General features: G+C 45.1%; 1 protein-coding gene across 10 annotated transcripts in view; it reads left to right on the top strand.

Annotated features, from left to right (window-relative positions):
• Positions 1 to 15,744, top strand: part of HIVEP2 (HIVEP zinc finger 2) — a 144,629-nt gene that overhangs the window by 43,379 nt on the left and 85,506 nt on the right. Inside the window, exon 1 of one of the 10 annotated variants that reach the window (XM_072855998.1) lies at positions 13,076 to 13,231. The exons of 7 other annotated variants lie outside the window; for them this stretch is intronic. The gene's annotated coding sequence lies outside the window, so the exon portion shown is untranslated. Of the gene's footprint in view, positions 1 to 13,075; positions 13,232 to 13,309; positions 13,339 to 15,744 lie in introns of those variants that run through there. 2 more of the 10 variants (XM_072855996.1, XM_072855997.1) reach the window with 2 other exon arrangements.

Below are 15,744 nucleotides of genomic sequence, written 5' to 3'. Positions count from 1 at the left end.
TATCAGTGGATCTGGCCTATAGATTTCAGTGAGGTTTCTCTGTTTAACTGGGAAGAGAATATAGCTCTGCAGTTGGAAGTTGGTCAACTGCTCTCCTCTTGCTGTGCCAGAAGGAATAAAATTCGTCTCTCTCTTATCTGTATCCTTTTCTTTTTTTTTTCTCCCTGACTCGCAACAGGAATATTTTTTTTTCTTAAAAACAAGGCTTGCTTTCATTGAAGTGGGAACCCTGTCTTTGAGATTCTACTTGGGGGAAATTTGTCCCTGTTCAGGAGACTAGTGCAACATGGGTAAATCTTTTCTAAGGGAATAAACAGAATTGAAATGATTAAATGACCCTGTCTTGGCATTCTACAAAGGGGTGGATTTCACCCTGGAGGCAGTAGAACTGCAAAGTAAGAAGGTGTCATTTTCAAACAGCCACTTTCTGAGGGAGAGCAGCACTGGTAAGCCTGAACCACTTGCTAATGCTGCATTTGACACTTTCCCACATTTGTTGTTGTTGTGGCTTCTAGTTTCTGCACAGCCCCCCAAAACAAAAAAACAGACGTAGCTCATTAAATACTAGCATATGCTTCCCGAATTATGTGGTACCTTCATTTTCTTGACTTTTGGCAAAGGGACTGTGCGTACACCCGTGAATGAAGAGGAGGAATCACTCCAGCCAATACCGTAGTAAGGGAGGTGAAGGATTCCTGTGTAGGTGTCCTGACCTGGCATAACCCTCCAAACAGGCTAGCTGCTGTTTGCGAGCACCTTCCCAGTGGAGCACCTCATTCAGCTTGGCAGGAAGGATGAAGAGAAAGCACCAAGAGGAACACCAAAGAAAGAAGAAAGGGAGGAGAGAAATCAAGGACCAGGGAGAGTGAGGAAACAGAGCAAAGGCAGGAGGGCGAGCAGAGAAACAACAGGGGGCTGGGAAGACCACAACACAGGAAAGAGATGATGCTCTGCTGCCTATGAGAAAAAAGTTGTTTTTCAAATGTAATGTAGACCAAAAAAAAAAAAAAGAGCAAGAAAATGAAAATACATGAAGTGGGAGAGGATATCAGAGTGATGAGGGAAGAGAATTCAGATTGACATGAACAGAAAAAATACAGAAAACACGCGGATTAATTTCATACACTGGTCCAGCCAATTCTAAATAGTAGCTATGAAGTTACTAAGAATGTCACTAAGCATCAAGAGCTTGTGACATTCTCCATGTGGATGTTTTGGGGGCTGATGGGGAGCAGCGGGGCCACATCGGGAGGCTGCTGCAGGCACCAGAGCGGGTGGCTGGAGGCAGATCTCTTCTGTACATCTTGGCTGGAAGCCTAAAGCCAGTATGAATATCCCTGAGGAAAATTGCCCATCCTGCATTTGAAGACTGGCAGTCAGAAAAACGTGTCCAGTTCTCTCTGAAGGTATCTGAGGAAGGGCTGTTGCCATGCAGGCAGGCTCCCTCTAGATCCCTCTTCCTCCACTTGTTCAAGTTATCGAGGCTACCAGAAATAAACAGCTGAATGGAAATTTTAGTTCTGGCTGTGAAAAGAAGCTTTTGAATGAATTCCACATCAAATAATGAATGTCTTCTTTCCTCCTCCTCTCCACCTACCTTGTTCCTAAACATTAACATTTCATGTCACTTGAGCTAAGTTCAGTGTCAGACTCACCAGATTCTGCTGAAAAATACACCCCTCTTTTGTGGCAAGCTGGAGAAGATGAGAGGCTTGTGGTGTTTTTCCTTCTCAATCTCTGCTCCGCTGGGAGAAGCAGCTAAGGCTGTGTGAAGCTGTCTCCTTCCCACTCTCCTAAACTTCGCTCCTAAAAATGCTTCTCCCTCAACGGCTTTGCTGCTTTTCTGAAGGAGGCATGGCTTGGCCCACTTAGTCACATCGTTTGCCAGGGGATGTTTTCTCAGATTGCGGTGACTTTCATCGCGATAGGAGGCTGAAGAAGATTGCTGTGGAATAAGTCATGGGCACCGCTAGCTGAGCCATTTGAAAATTGTTACTTAAGCATGAAAGAGAAGAAGAGGATCAGGAATTATGAGATTTAAACCCTGCCCGAAGCCCCAAACCTCCAAATAATTTCTGCCATTTCTGCTTCCTGTTTTCTAAACACTCGGGCTGTACTTGCGTTATATTTTTAGACTTTCCTCCAGAACCGCAAAGGTGAGAAATACCCTTTCTCTGAATAGGTTGTTTTGTGGGCAGTGGTACCAGTACGTGTTCTCCCGTGTCCCTTTCCCCCCAGGACTTCTCGCCCACCTCCTTTATGCCGCTGCCAGCAGGCGGGAGCTGCAGGCTGCCTGGCCGGGCTGAGGCTGCGCACCCCTGCTCGCTGCCAGGGTGGCCATGCAACACCCGAGGGCTGAGCCTGGGGCACGGGTCTGGCTTTCCTCCTCAGAGCCAGCTACCAGTTTTCTTGAGACTTGTGAGAGTGTAATTACGGAAATCTAGTGAAATTTGTTGTCTAGGAGAGAAGATGCGAATGTCTGCAGAGGTGGAGAAAGGTGCATTCAGATAGTGGGTTTGTTGTACGAGAAGGGGAATGGTTCTTACTGGGAAGTCATGTCTGAAATACTCTGAAGTATGTGGTAGTATTTATGATAAAGATGAATGCTTTTATGGTAAAAGCATGGGGACCTGAGCTTACCTGGACACCTTAATAATTTTTCCTACTATAGAGAAAGCAAGTGGTAAAGAGGCACAAGAAGGAAGTGTTGGTGAAAACAGACCTTTTGACCGTGAGCACAGTCTCACCGCCTTTGGTGAAGTGAGCAGGGGTGTTCCTGTATCACACTGTAGTTGTGCAGAGATGTGCTGATACTTGCTTATTTTGATCAGTGCTGAAAAACAGAACCCAAAAAATTGAATGTGGCTTTGGGGTGCTGTAATACGAGGCTGAATCACCTGAAATCAAAGCCAGTTTGAGGTGGAAATATGATGGCTGATGTTTGTGTAACCCCAGATCTCTCAACCTGTACCTGAATTTACTTCTCAGATGTTAGAGAGAAATCACCCTTCCCACAGATGCTGTGCGAGCAAGGCAGCCATTTCTGCACGACAGGAGGAGGTTTTTTCCCTTCCCTCACCTTGGTGTGCAGTCCAGCAACTAGGAATCAGATTTAACCCTCAGTGTTTGTTTCAGGCCCTGTGAGTCTAATTCTTTTGCAGCAGCAAAACAATTATTTTTGATAGACACTAGTTGTTTGTTAATTTGTTTATAATCAGTTTTCCAAGGGGTTGCTTTGATGTGGGAGGAACTGAATTCTTTGGGTGCAAATGCTCGCTGCTGACTCTCTTCTTAGTCATTAAGAGATGTTTTTCACATTAAGGCGCCTTTACTTTTAAGGGAAAATGTCAAGCATCTTCTGATACCAGACATACGAAATGTGTGGTTGCCTAAACAGAAACCATTTGCTGAGCTGCAGCACGTGAGGGCAGGCACGGCCAAGACCAGCCCAAGCCTTCGCCAGCCGCCCGGGGAGAGGCCGAACAGCCCCCGGCCCCTCTGGCTGCTCTGCTGCTGCAGCCGCCTGCACCAGCCCCCAGGACCCGAGACCCCACGCGTGCTGGTTCCAGCTGCCGACCTACATCCCTGCCGATATGCCTCCATGCTAAAAGATGTCACGGTTCTTTTCCAAAAAGAAAGTGTCTTTTTTTTTTTCAATTCCCTTGCCACCTTTTTGTATTTTCCAACTGCAGCTCTTTTAAGGCTCCCTGCCTCTGCAGTTCTTGCCTTTGTATAGGTTATTTTTGGAAACTGGGGAACCAGGAGGAGGGATGAAATTTAGGGGAGTTAACTGCAGTAGAAGTAGAAAGCTCTTTCCCTTGGTGTGCTCTTTCTTCCCTCTCCTTTCTTCTCGTGACCTCCGTGGTCCGACCCCCATCGCATTGCTCATTCCAGGGCAAGCCGTAGCCGAGGCTCTTTGTGCCCAGCGAGCGACTTCTTCGCGTGCGGAGGCGTGCCGGTTCGTAAGCTGTGCTCACCGCTTCCTCCCTGCAGCGGCCATTGTTTCTCTTCTGCTTTTCTGGGTCAGCCAGTTGGCCAAAAAGTGGTAGATGGTCGAGCAGAGTTTTGAGAGCTGTGAAATACTGGTAGCACTGGGGAGGTTATGTGCCTTAGGGTAAATTGTATGCAGAGAATAATGTGTTTCCGTCATTATTTCCTCAGTGGGGCAGCCCCATCAAGGTGGTTGGCTTTTTCTTGAAATGTCGGCGTGTTTTTACATCAGAAGTGTTACACGCTGATTGCCAAACTTTGCAAGAAAAAACACATTTTTGGAAGACTGGGGAATAGCGACTGAAACCTGATCTGGCGGGGAGACTGGGAGCTCACCTTTCGGCTCTGGGGCATGGGGCAGGCGGTGGTGAGCCTGGAAGCCCAAACCATCTGAGCTCTTCTGCACAGGGGCCATCGCTTCACATCTTTCGTTTTGAACACAAAAATGAAAGGAGACATTTTCTATGAAGGAGCACCCAAGGACTTTCTTTTTTCCGTGTAGGTTTTCTAAAATCACTAGTGCATAGAAAGACATTGACCATACAGTAGGTCAGGCTGCCCTTTTGATAACTGAGACAGTATTCGGATAATTGAGATGCCTGTGATTGCCCATGAAAATTTGCTGATGTTTACACTGCTGTCAGGTATTGAAGTCACATCATAATATTTATTGTGGGATTTTGCAATGGATTTTAAAATAGATCGATATCACAACACAAAGTGGGAATTTTCCTCATTTTTCTGCAGTTATGAGAATGCCTAAATAACAATATAGTGCAGTAAATGTTAAACATTAAAAGCTGGTTTTGTGTGTACTGATAAGAGTAGATTGGTAGAGGAGGAAGTAACTTGAGTTTGGTTGGTAAAGCTGATAGGAGTATGGTGGAAATCGAAGCGGGGGATGATTGTAGACTCAAAGCAGTACCATGCCGTCTTTGAAGGATGGGTTTGAGTCAGCGACATAACAAGAAGTGATAATGAGGAGGACTTTAACACTAAATTAAAAAAAAAAAAAAAGAGGCAGATGATTCTGTACAAGAAGCTGTACAACCGATGCAAAAAGTCAGCCAAATATAGAGAGAATGAAATCAACGGAACATGAAGTACTCTTAAAATACATAGAAATGGAGGGGGTTTTACTACCATGCTATGGCAGAGATCAATTAAACTGTGCAGAATGGTTATGCAAAACGTTCACTGTAGGGAAATCACCATTTTCTGTAGATTCTAGGAAGGAGTGCTGGCACGCTGCCGGCAGTGATTTATTTTCACCCAGCCCCGGTGCTTGTGGCTGGCACTCAATGAAATCTTCCAGGGTAAATTATTTATTTAATTAAGAACGGCCACAGTTGCGCTGAGAGACTGACAGCACAGCAGCAGGAAGTCTGTTAGAGATTAAGTCTAACTTCTTACAGATAGGCTGCTTATGTATACTATAAATAATTAAAATCGTAAATAAGTGTATGTTGGCATTTTTGTTTAAGCTTATTAACAACAGTTCATGATACTGAATGTGGTGTATGTACTGCCATGTGTTGTAGTCCTCTAATTTCTTGATTAACTAACCCAGAGGCTTGTGCAGCAAGCTAAGACATCAGATTGTTGCTAACTGAACTTTTGAACTTTTCATAAGAAAAGGAGACATCAGTAAGAGAACAGGCAAATTTATGAGTGAGTAAGCATGAGCAACCCAAAACCTTTAATTTCAGTAGGCATTCCCATAAGAGCAAAGAGAGAAATCCCCCTCTTCTTACGCCAAATAGGCAAGGTAATGCTTTCTTCTTAGTTTAACATATTCCAGAGATAACAGTTATAGCTGGTGGCTTGAGGGAGTCCCGGAAGAGAGGAATTTGAATATAACTAATGAGAGAAACTGTCGTTTGAGGAGAAATCCCTGGAGAGCCTCTACAAGATCTCATATAGTTATCTGTGTTGTTTTTTTTTTTTTAATAAAAGAAAAGGTGAAGCAATGTGATTTGGTAATTGTGCTTTTATCAATAAATTTGATTTTTTAAGAATACGTTCTGAGTTTGATCCTTGCTTTCTTTCCCTGATTGTTGAGTAATAAGAAAAAATCTTGCAAGACGAAAAGAAGCGACCTCTTTTAGAGGAACTGCTCATGGATTTGAGCTGCGTAGTTTGGCATGAAGGGAAAAAATGGACAAACATTTTGAAAAATATCAGAAGTGGACAGTTTTGAAACATCGGACATATTTGGTTTTGGACAGGCCTAATAAGCAAATCAACACAGAGCGAAATTCACTTTCCGGGGGCAAGTTCCCCTTTCGGTGGGTGCTGGCAGTGGGGGCCAGCAGGCAGGCTGCCAGCAGCCGAGGTGGGGCTCTCTCCTTTGCATGGGGTGGTTTGGACCTTCCCCTCTCCTCCCCCCGCGCTTCCTCCCCGGTCCTGCTGGCTGCCTGATGGCCCTCGCTGACGCTGTTGGCAGCAACATCTGAAACACTCCTTGACTTTGAGAGGCTGGCTTTTCTCTCTGCAGCCCGGGCTCTCCAGCACTGTCAAAACTTGGAGCGAGCGTGCAGTTGGGGTTTGAGGAAGAGTTTCCCACTGTCCTGGCTGTGGTTTCAAGTCCTAGAGGGGCTGCTCCTGCTACCTGTCCTCTGCAGCCACCTGCCTGAGCCCACGCTGGGCTGGTTTGGGCAGCTGGACGGACAGCGAGCCTTTGGGCGGCCAAGGGTTTCTGATGGGCTAGCACCTTGGATTGGCTCCCCATGGGCACAGGCAAACTAGAGCCGGCAGGAGCACACAGCTGGCGTGGTGGGGAAGAAGCAAAGCAGCATCTCTCGCTCTTGGGTGGCAGCTCGCCATTGGACTCACCTCGCCGGAGCATGAAACTCCGTCCTCAACGTGCAGATCAGATCTTGTACGTGCAAGGTTGTTCACACTTGAGTACTATGTTACATTATCACTGTAATCAGGAATGGTTACTGAGAAGATGATGGTGAAGGACAGCCGTGTTTCCTATGCTGCCCTTTTCTGCTCCCCACTTTTGATGACCCCAAGTCACTCTCTGTGTTTCCCTTTCCAGATGGAATTAGAAATAGGTATACATTCAGAATCGGGTTTTTATTGGCAGCACCTGTGAACAATCAGAGATTGTGCAGATTTGCAATCAAACTTCAAACTGAAATGAATGTTATTTCAGAATAGTTTGTTTGCAGTCGTTTTTTTTAGTTTTTGCAAAGAAATAAAAGGCTTTACAGTATCTCCTAGGTACTCCTAGTTACTGTGTACTGGAATAATAGAATCACAGAATGGTTTGAGTTGGAAAGGACCTTTAAAGATCATCTAGTTCAACCCCCCTGCTATGGGCAGGGACATCTTTCACTAGATCAGGTTGCTCAAAGCCCTGTCCAACCTGACCCTGAACACTTCCAATGATGGGGCATCCACAGCTTCTCTGGGCAACCTCTTCCAGCGTCTCACCACCTTCACTGTAAAAAATTTCTTCCTTATGTCCAATCTAAACCTACCCTCTTTCAGTTCAGAACTGTTGCCCCTTTTCCTGTCACTACAGATCTTGGTAAAAAGTCTCTCTCTATCATTCTTATAAGCCCCCTTTATATTTGGAAAGGCCATGATAAGGTCTCCCTGGAGCCTTCTCTTCTCCTGGCTGAACAACCCCAACTCTCTCAGCTTTTCTCCATAGGAGAGGTGTTCCATTCCTCTGATCATTTTTGTGGCTCTCCTCTGGATCCACTCCAAGAGTTCCATGTTTGTCTTGTGCTGAGGACCACAGAACTGGATGTGGTATCCAGGTGGGGTCTCACAGGAGCAGTGTGGCGGGGGGGGAGAATCACCTCCCTCGACCTGCTGGCCACACTTCTTTTGATGCAGCCCAGGATACGGTTGGCATTCTGGGCTGCAAGCACGCATTGCCAGCTCATATCCAATTTTTCATCTGCCAATATCCCCAAGTCCTTCTCCCCAGGGCTGCTCTCAATCCCTTCATCCCCCAGCCTGTATTGATAATGGGGGTTGCCCTGACCAAGGTGCAGGACCTTGCACTTGGTCTTGTTGAATTTCATGAGGTTCACATTGGTCCACTTCTCAAGCCTGTCAAAGTCCCTCTGGATGGCATCCCTTCCCTCAAGTGTATCAACCGCACCAATCAGCTTGGTATCATCCACAAACTTGCTGAGGGTGCACTCAATTAATTACTATGTCATTAATAAAGATCTTGAACAGTGTCAGGCCCAATATGGACCCCTGAGGGACACCACTTGATACTGATCTCCATTTGGACATTGAGCCGTTGACTGCAACGCTCTGGATGTGACCATCCAGCCAGTTCCTCATCCATTGAATAGTCCATCCATCAAATCCGTATCTGTCCAGTGTAGAGACACAGGGATGCTGTGTGAGAATGTGTCAAAGCCTCACAGAAGTCAAGATAGATGACATCAGTTTCTCTTCCCTTATCCACCAACACAGTCACTGTAGAATAATATATAGACTAAACCCATCATGTTTTGATGGTTAACTTTATTTGGTCCCTTCAAGTCAAGTAGCATACATATGATGTGAATAGACACCTGAGACTACTATTATTTTTCATCACCGTATTCTAAAAATGCTTCTAAAGAATTTTGGTAAAGAATAGATCTCAAAAGTATTTTTAATTAATATATAGGAATAGGAAAGTACACTTTCCTCAACTTACAGTTACTCTACTGTAAACGAGATTTAACAGACCCAGACTGAGTACAGTGAAATGAAGAACCCTCAGATCCTTTTGCTGCAGCTGCAGAAGCGGCTATCGCTATCAAATGCTACTTTCTCATTTCAACAAAACCTGGTTCCAGGAGCTCAGGCAACAGCTTTCCTTAGTTTCATGGTTTGATTTGCTTTAAAACTTTGGCATTAACCCTGTAATTTGCTGTTAACTATGCTACCAAATGTAACCAGTTTAGACTACATAATAGGTAGTGATAATTTGAAATTTAACTTTAAGTATACTTGCTTCCAAAAATAAAAATGTTGATTTTCATGTTAAATATCTAAAATAAGCGCAACTCCCACCACCACCATCCGTTGTTACTCGTCTTAGATTTCTTCAGCGGTGTTTGCATGCAAAGGGGAGTATCAGATTCCTACTTCCAAATAGAGAAAAATCATTATGTAGTCTCAGAAGCCTCTACTTCTATAATATTTTAATATTGCTTTTCAGTTATAATCAATATTACCTGTTTTGCCAATGCTAGCATTGGGAGAAAAGCCCTAAGAGATTGATGTGCAGGCAGAAGGAGAGTAGCATGACTATTTTTATGTTTCTGACATCAGTGTCCTGGTTTATCTAATGTTGTATGAGACTGACTAAATGCTCCATACTATTCCATCCTCACTGAGACAAACATCTTTTCCAATATTGCCCCTTGTTTCAAAAGTTGTAGAAACTTTAAAAAAATAATTTGCTAATCTGGGGTGTTCTCTTACTGTCTGTTTGGAAAGCTAATAGTCTCATTACTTTTCATAAACAATATTCCTACAGCACATTAATGTATATTCCTAATCGGATACTCACGGGTCAGTAAGAGATAATTCATCAGCTTCCTACTTCAAATACAGCATTTTTAAAACTATCACGAAGCTTTGTTACAACAAGGCATCTCTGCGCTCTTTTATACTTCCTTGGTTACCATCATGATTCCTGTTCTGTCCTTCACCTGTTTTCATTATTTCTTCTCTATATTGAAAGCAATACATTTTTACTACTGGGAACAGTAAAAGCTCCTCCTACGAGATCCTCATTTTTCCACATCTCCTTTTACCCCATAGATAGCACCTTCACTGCCCGTCTGTCACGTTCCCATATCTGTACCTATTCTGTACAAGGGTTTGCTGGGTTCCTTTATATTTCAAGAAAACAGGCTTTTGAGAAGTCTGTTGGCATCCAGAAGTAGTTGCACAAACCAGCCTTGTGCTAGGTCTCCTGTCTGAGAACTGACAGAACCGACAGCTGGTTGTTAAAAAAAAAAAAAAGAAAGGAGAAAAGTGAACTATGTCAAAAATTTTCCTTTCCAAATGGAGTAAAAAGCCTGTTTTACATGAACAAAGGGTTTTGACTATTCCTTGTTCAAACAACCCCTTGGTCTTTTAATGATGTAGAGATTTGGATTGCATCCCCTTAATGAGTATTGACCAAGTCTGTGGTGTCCTTTTCCTGGGGGTGTGTGTGAAAGTAACGTTAGCTGTAATGCTGTAGTAAGGTGCTAGAGAAACGGAGCCCTAGGACCCTTCCAAAATGCCTGGCCGCTGTGGTTAACCCATTCTGTGTTTCAACAGGCAAATGGCACATGGGAAGTTAACTTTCCAAGCACAGGTGGATGTTGCAGGAGCAGCCTGGTGCTTCCCAAACATTGAGCAGTTACTGCTTTACAGCTGCTGTTCAGACACAGAAATAAGAGCGTGTATGGCGCAGCTTTCTTTTTCCCAATCAAGGTATAAACAGACCTTTTGAGAATTATGAACGCAGCCCTGAAAGTCAGTCAGTCTCACAGTATTTATGCTGAGCTTCAGATCCTGGTCTCCCTTCTATGTTTACTTAGATTAATGGTTGATGTGGTGCTATGGACATCTCTGTGGCTTTAGCTACATGCACAGAGACAGCCAGCTCCAGCCAGCCTCTGCCTCGTGCAGCTGGGCAAGGAGGAAGAGAACAGAGCTTCAACCCTGCTTTCCGCACAGCCTCCCCACCTCTTGCGTCCGTTGCGTGGCCGGTGGCTGCTGGTGTGGTTGCCAAAGAGCTGTCGTGGCAGCCTGTGCTCGGCGGGCACCTCGTGCTGCTCCTCCCTGGGCGCTGGGGCCGGGGACACCACAGGCACGGCACCTCCTGGGGCAGCTCTTCCTCGGCAGGGATTTCCCTCCTGTTTGGGATTGGACACCGTTTCATTTGCCTCACCTGTCACACTAGAGATGGGGTCCAGGGTATGCGTTAGCATCCCTGCCTCGTGACTTTTACAGCTTTGAGGATGCAGCAGTGCTCCAGGCACGTCCCCGCCACAGCCGTGCAATGGTGTGGTGATGGGGCCGTGTACCTCCGTCGTAGCTGATACGGCCTCTGTGGAGAGGGGCTGGGGGGGAGGGAAGGGGAGCACGGCGGGTGGAATGGGGAGCGCGTCCCTTCGGCGACGTCAGAGCGAAAGAAGAGGCAAGCTCTCTCCACTCCCTCAGGCTTGTGCGACGGTGAAAGGGAGGTCCTGGGCTGTGAGTTGTGAAACTGTCTGACCCACCACTGACTAACGTTACATGAATTTCAGAGTGTTTGGCAAAACGTAATATATGGCTTATAAACTGTTTAAAGGCTCCTGGTGAAGGGGGGATTATAATACTCACTTCTGAACGGGTGAGGGGCTTCGTGGGTTTCATGTGAAAGATTGCAGGTTGTATTTTCCCACGGAATTTGCAAACTTGCTACAAGGTATATTTAGGTACTTCACAGGTTCTTGGTGAGGTGGTATTGTACACATTTACACCTCTCCTATTTTCACGACTCTTGCGTTATTGTAAGAGCCCCTACAATTGAGAGCACAGGGCATCTGAATGTTTTGACTCCCACATCTTCTGTAGGAAGCGAGTTGTTTTATTCCAGGGCATTGCATTGAGTGGGCACAAGCGAAAGACCCGGGAATGACAGGAGGCGAAAAGAGAGATGGGTGCTAGGTGTCTGCAGCAAATTGGTGAGGATAATCAGCTAGAGGGCACCAATGAATATTTCTTCTTCGGGCTGTTAAATTAGGCCATTGTGGACTGCTAGCATATAGATGCACGAGAGAAACGTGAGGGCTTTGCGAAACAGTTGTGCTAAAAATAATTTTCAGTGTTATTTTTAATAATGTTATCACAGATGAAGAAAGTGAGGTCGAAGTTTGTAGCCTGGGACATTTCTTTCTCCTGCTTTACAGGCTAAACACTATAAATCCTTGAGTGTTTGTTTGGCTAGGTAATGCTTTCCAAAAGTATGTCAATGAAGTCGGCATCAGAGGCATAAAATACTTTCCTATATTTAGATTTTAAATATGCAATAGAAAGTCATTAACTTTTAGACTCCTAAGCACCAAAATTGCTTCTGAAAAGGGGGCTTGGATGTTAAAATCAGTTAATTAAAAAAATAAATATTTTAATATTGCCAGAAATGCACAGTCAGTGTTTCGCCATCAGCAGCGTTAGTAGGCTCAATTATATCCTAGTAAGTTTGGTTGCTGTGAGGGCATGAGAAGGATCCTGAAACTGTTGAAGGGGCAGGGGTATTGTGGGATTACCAGTTGCTTGGTTAATTTAGAGGATTAAGTTTTTAACTTGATATTAATGCAAAAAAAAATCCAGTTGCACAGAATCATAGAGTAATTTAGGCTAGAAAGGATCTCTGGGGGTCACCTCTCTAGCCCCTGCTCAAAGCAGGTGCATGGTACATGGTTTTGCACGTCGTCGATAACTTACCTTTATGTGGTTTTGATTTGTGCAAGACAGATTAACGACTCAGGTCTTTTTTTGAGTAGTAGAGAGGCAAATGCCAAAGAGGGGTAAAAATTAAGCCAAAAGTATTTTACAAAGAAGTTCATCCAGGTAGCGTTGAAGCGTCACCAAAATGTCCCATACCATTTCACATATATATTGAATTTTTTTTTAGAAAAAACATTGCTCTTCGGTAGCACAAGGGACTTAGTTTGAGCATTTGTGAATTAATTTTAAATTGTTCTTTTCATTGCTGGCTAATATACAGGAGGAATTGGTAAATAGTAAGAGCAAAGGCTATACAGCATTTTATAGCCAGTGGTTCTGTTTAGACTTAATCCCTATAATGCAGTGTTAAAATTTACAAAACAGCTTGTAATTGCAGTAGCTTATTTAAACCAGCTATTTGTGGTTATGTCTGCTGAGGAAACTTAAACTTCAACGTTCCCCAGCCATCTAATAGCAGCAAATTGACTGCGGGTCTCTTGTAAGAATATCTAAATGTAGGCTGTTGAATAATCCCTTTGGGGGCCCTGTAACTATTTTTGTGCCTGGATATGCGTCATCAGTGGGTATTTTCTCTGGTGACTAGCTTACATCAGTAGGTCTCCTACCATACACTCTATCAGTGAGTGACTTATGATTGATGGGAGTCATGGCTGCTGTTTAGCTTTTATCTGTGACCTCAAATAATGGACAACAGGAATTTCCAGGCTGTTAAATTCCTTGAATGACTGAAGACACGGGATGGCTCTGCTGATAAATGCAGGTAGTACCCAGATACTGGGTGTTCACCGGGGGCTGAGGCGGGGAGGAAGGAGAGGGGGGTTCCTCGGCTGCAAGGCGGTGAATCCGGCTCTGACGCGTAGCCGAAAGGTACGCTTCCCCGGACGCCGGGGAACCGGCCGTGCCGGAGGACCGCCGAGCAACCGCGATGCTCTGACTCTCCCAAGCTCTCCAGCCAGACGTGTCTGCTGGTGGCAGCGGCGTTGCAATGGGTTTAACTGGCTGATCTTTAGGGCAGTTTGTCTGTCCGTTTTATCCCGGGGAGACGCGCAGTTTGCAGCTCTGTGGAGGGAAGTGCTGTGGAATTTTCAGCTGCAGCCTGGTTGTTTTCTTAACCCTTTTTGTTACTGCCCGTGAGCAGTGAGCAGATTTATCGGAGTGCTTAACCCAGGTGCTGCCTGGGCTAAATCTGAAGGTGCAGTAGGCTATGTGGTTTTAAGGTTAAGTTGCACCTGCCACAGTGACCTGCCGAGCATGTGGTTGTAGTTAATTTCCTGGTGTTCAGGACTTCATATTACGAAAATAAGGACTGCAGATACTGAGTTATCCCCTCTTCCTCCTTCCACTCTGCCTTTCTGTCAGAAGCTGACATGCGAAATGGGGCTGCAAGACAGCCACGAGATTTTTGTGAGTGTTACCTGTGATGAATTTAGCAGCTTGAGTCAGCCCTACGGCGAGGCACTTTTTTGTCATTTCTTCTTCTTTCCCCCCAGTTCTTCCCGTCTCTCCTGGGCTCAGTCCCTTTGATACAGCTGTGATAGGAAACAGATCAGCTCTCCATGAACTCGAGCTCCGGAGTCTCTCAAGCCCTCCTCCTGGCAACCGGGGAGTAAAAATGAGAGACATGGATGCTCTCAGTGTGATTGATGATTAAAAAAAGTCCTTAATGCTGTTTATCACGCAGCATTGTTTGGCTGAGGGAGGATAGCAGCTGGATCCAAATTCCTCCTCACCACTTCTTCCTGTTGGCAGGTGGCCCTCCGCATGGGCTGGGCTTGCAAACTCTCACGCGGGTCTTACTTATTTGAGTGCCTACTATTGTTTTTCGCTCAGGTGACAGCAGATTGAGTTTTGTGCAGGATTTTGCGCCTTGAAAACTTTCAGAGGGAAAACAGGAGCTTCGTTTTAACTCGCCTGTGTGTCTCCTCCTCCGCATGTACTAGCCCAGAGGTCGTAGTTAATGAATGAAACCAGGCTTCTTGCAGGAGCCAGTTAACCCACGCCTCTGCGTTTGTTGACGCCGCGCTTACATAAAGCTGCTTTCGATAGCAATGCATGTGCTGCCGTAGTGTGGATGCCCTCGCTCTGAGGGATACAGGTGATGTATACCTTTCCGTTCCTTGCAGACAGGTGCCTGGTACAACCCATGCACTGGGGCTGAAGCAAGGTTCCTCATTTCCTCTCTGGCTAGTTGAGTGCTGGTTAAGAATTGCATTCAACAGAAGTAGGAGGAAGAGAAGCAGCAATTAAAAAGAGGCTTGGAAGATCAAGGGAGAGGAGGGAATGAAAAGGTTTTCATTGAGCTGTGATTTACGAGTATACTCTTCCTTTGTGTCTATATGTTTGGGTGTTTTTTTGCAGTCACTTCAATAAGACTTTGTGATTCATGACAAACTGGTTATATAATTCAAAATCTGTAAAAGGTTAAGCGCAAAAACTTGATGAATCTTGAGTCATTTGCATTAAAATTCAGTGAATTTTCCTGGGGTACTGTGCTTAGAAAATGTAAAGCTTGCTAACTAGTTGATGTTGCTATATGTATTATTTGCCACAGCTTTCTAGGAATCCTTATGCCCGGCTACACATAAATATCTTTTGGCTAATATTGACCTCCTTCTCCCCCATTTTTAGGGGGATTGTATTTTAGGGTAGTGATAGTATTTTAGGGTAGCTTTCATTTACAGTGTTTCTGCGAAAGCTCAGCATCACCAGCTTTCCAGAAAGACTCCGCAGGCCTTCAAAACGTTTCAGAAAGGGTCATCGTTTGCTAGGAAAAAGCTTTAGCAAGTTGCCTGCAGTTTCCTGATGCTTGGCACTGGAGCTGTCTGCAAGGCAGAGGGATGAAGCCCAAACTGACATGTGGCAGTGTCTGGAGGTACCTCCCCGTGTGCTGTGACAGAGGTGTCGTGTTGGGGACAAACTAATCTAGGTGCTGATGCTGCAGTGAAGTCACGCCAGGTGGATGCCTGTGCCAGGGTCCATATGCCTACGCCCTGTTGACTTCAGCAACTAAGTGCAGGCACCAAATTCTGCTTGCACAGCTTGAATTGAGGAATGATGACCGCAGTGTCTAAAGCCTTGTTTTCCCAGAAAAGCCTTCACCTATTCAGTGACCACCTTTAAAATCTTGTCAGTCGCCCTGGACAACGGCTAACCAGATATTTCATCTTGGCAGTTAAAATAATTAGGTGTTGTGAGCAAGGGATACTGCACATTCACTGGAAGTCAAAGCGTCCGCTGCTGCATCTTGTAATCACTCCATCGGCAAACCTCTCC

This window comes from Ciconia boyciana, chromosome 3 (assembly GCF_034638445.1).
Source record: "Ciconia boyciana chromosome 3, ASM3463844v1, whole genome shotgun sequence".
NCBI lineage: Eukaryota > Metazoa > Chordata > Aves > Ciconiiformes > Ciconiidae > Ciconia > Ciconia boyciana.
The sequence above is the reverse complement of the archived record's forward strand: the minus strand, read 5'-3'. Positions and strand labels throughout refer to the sequence as shown.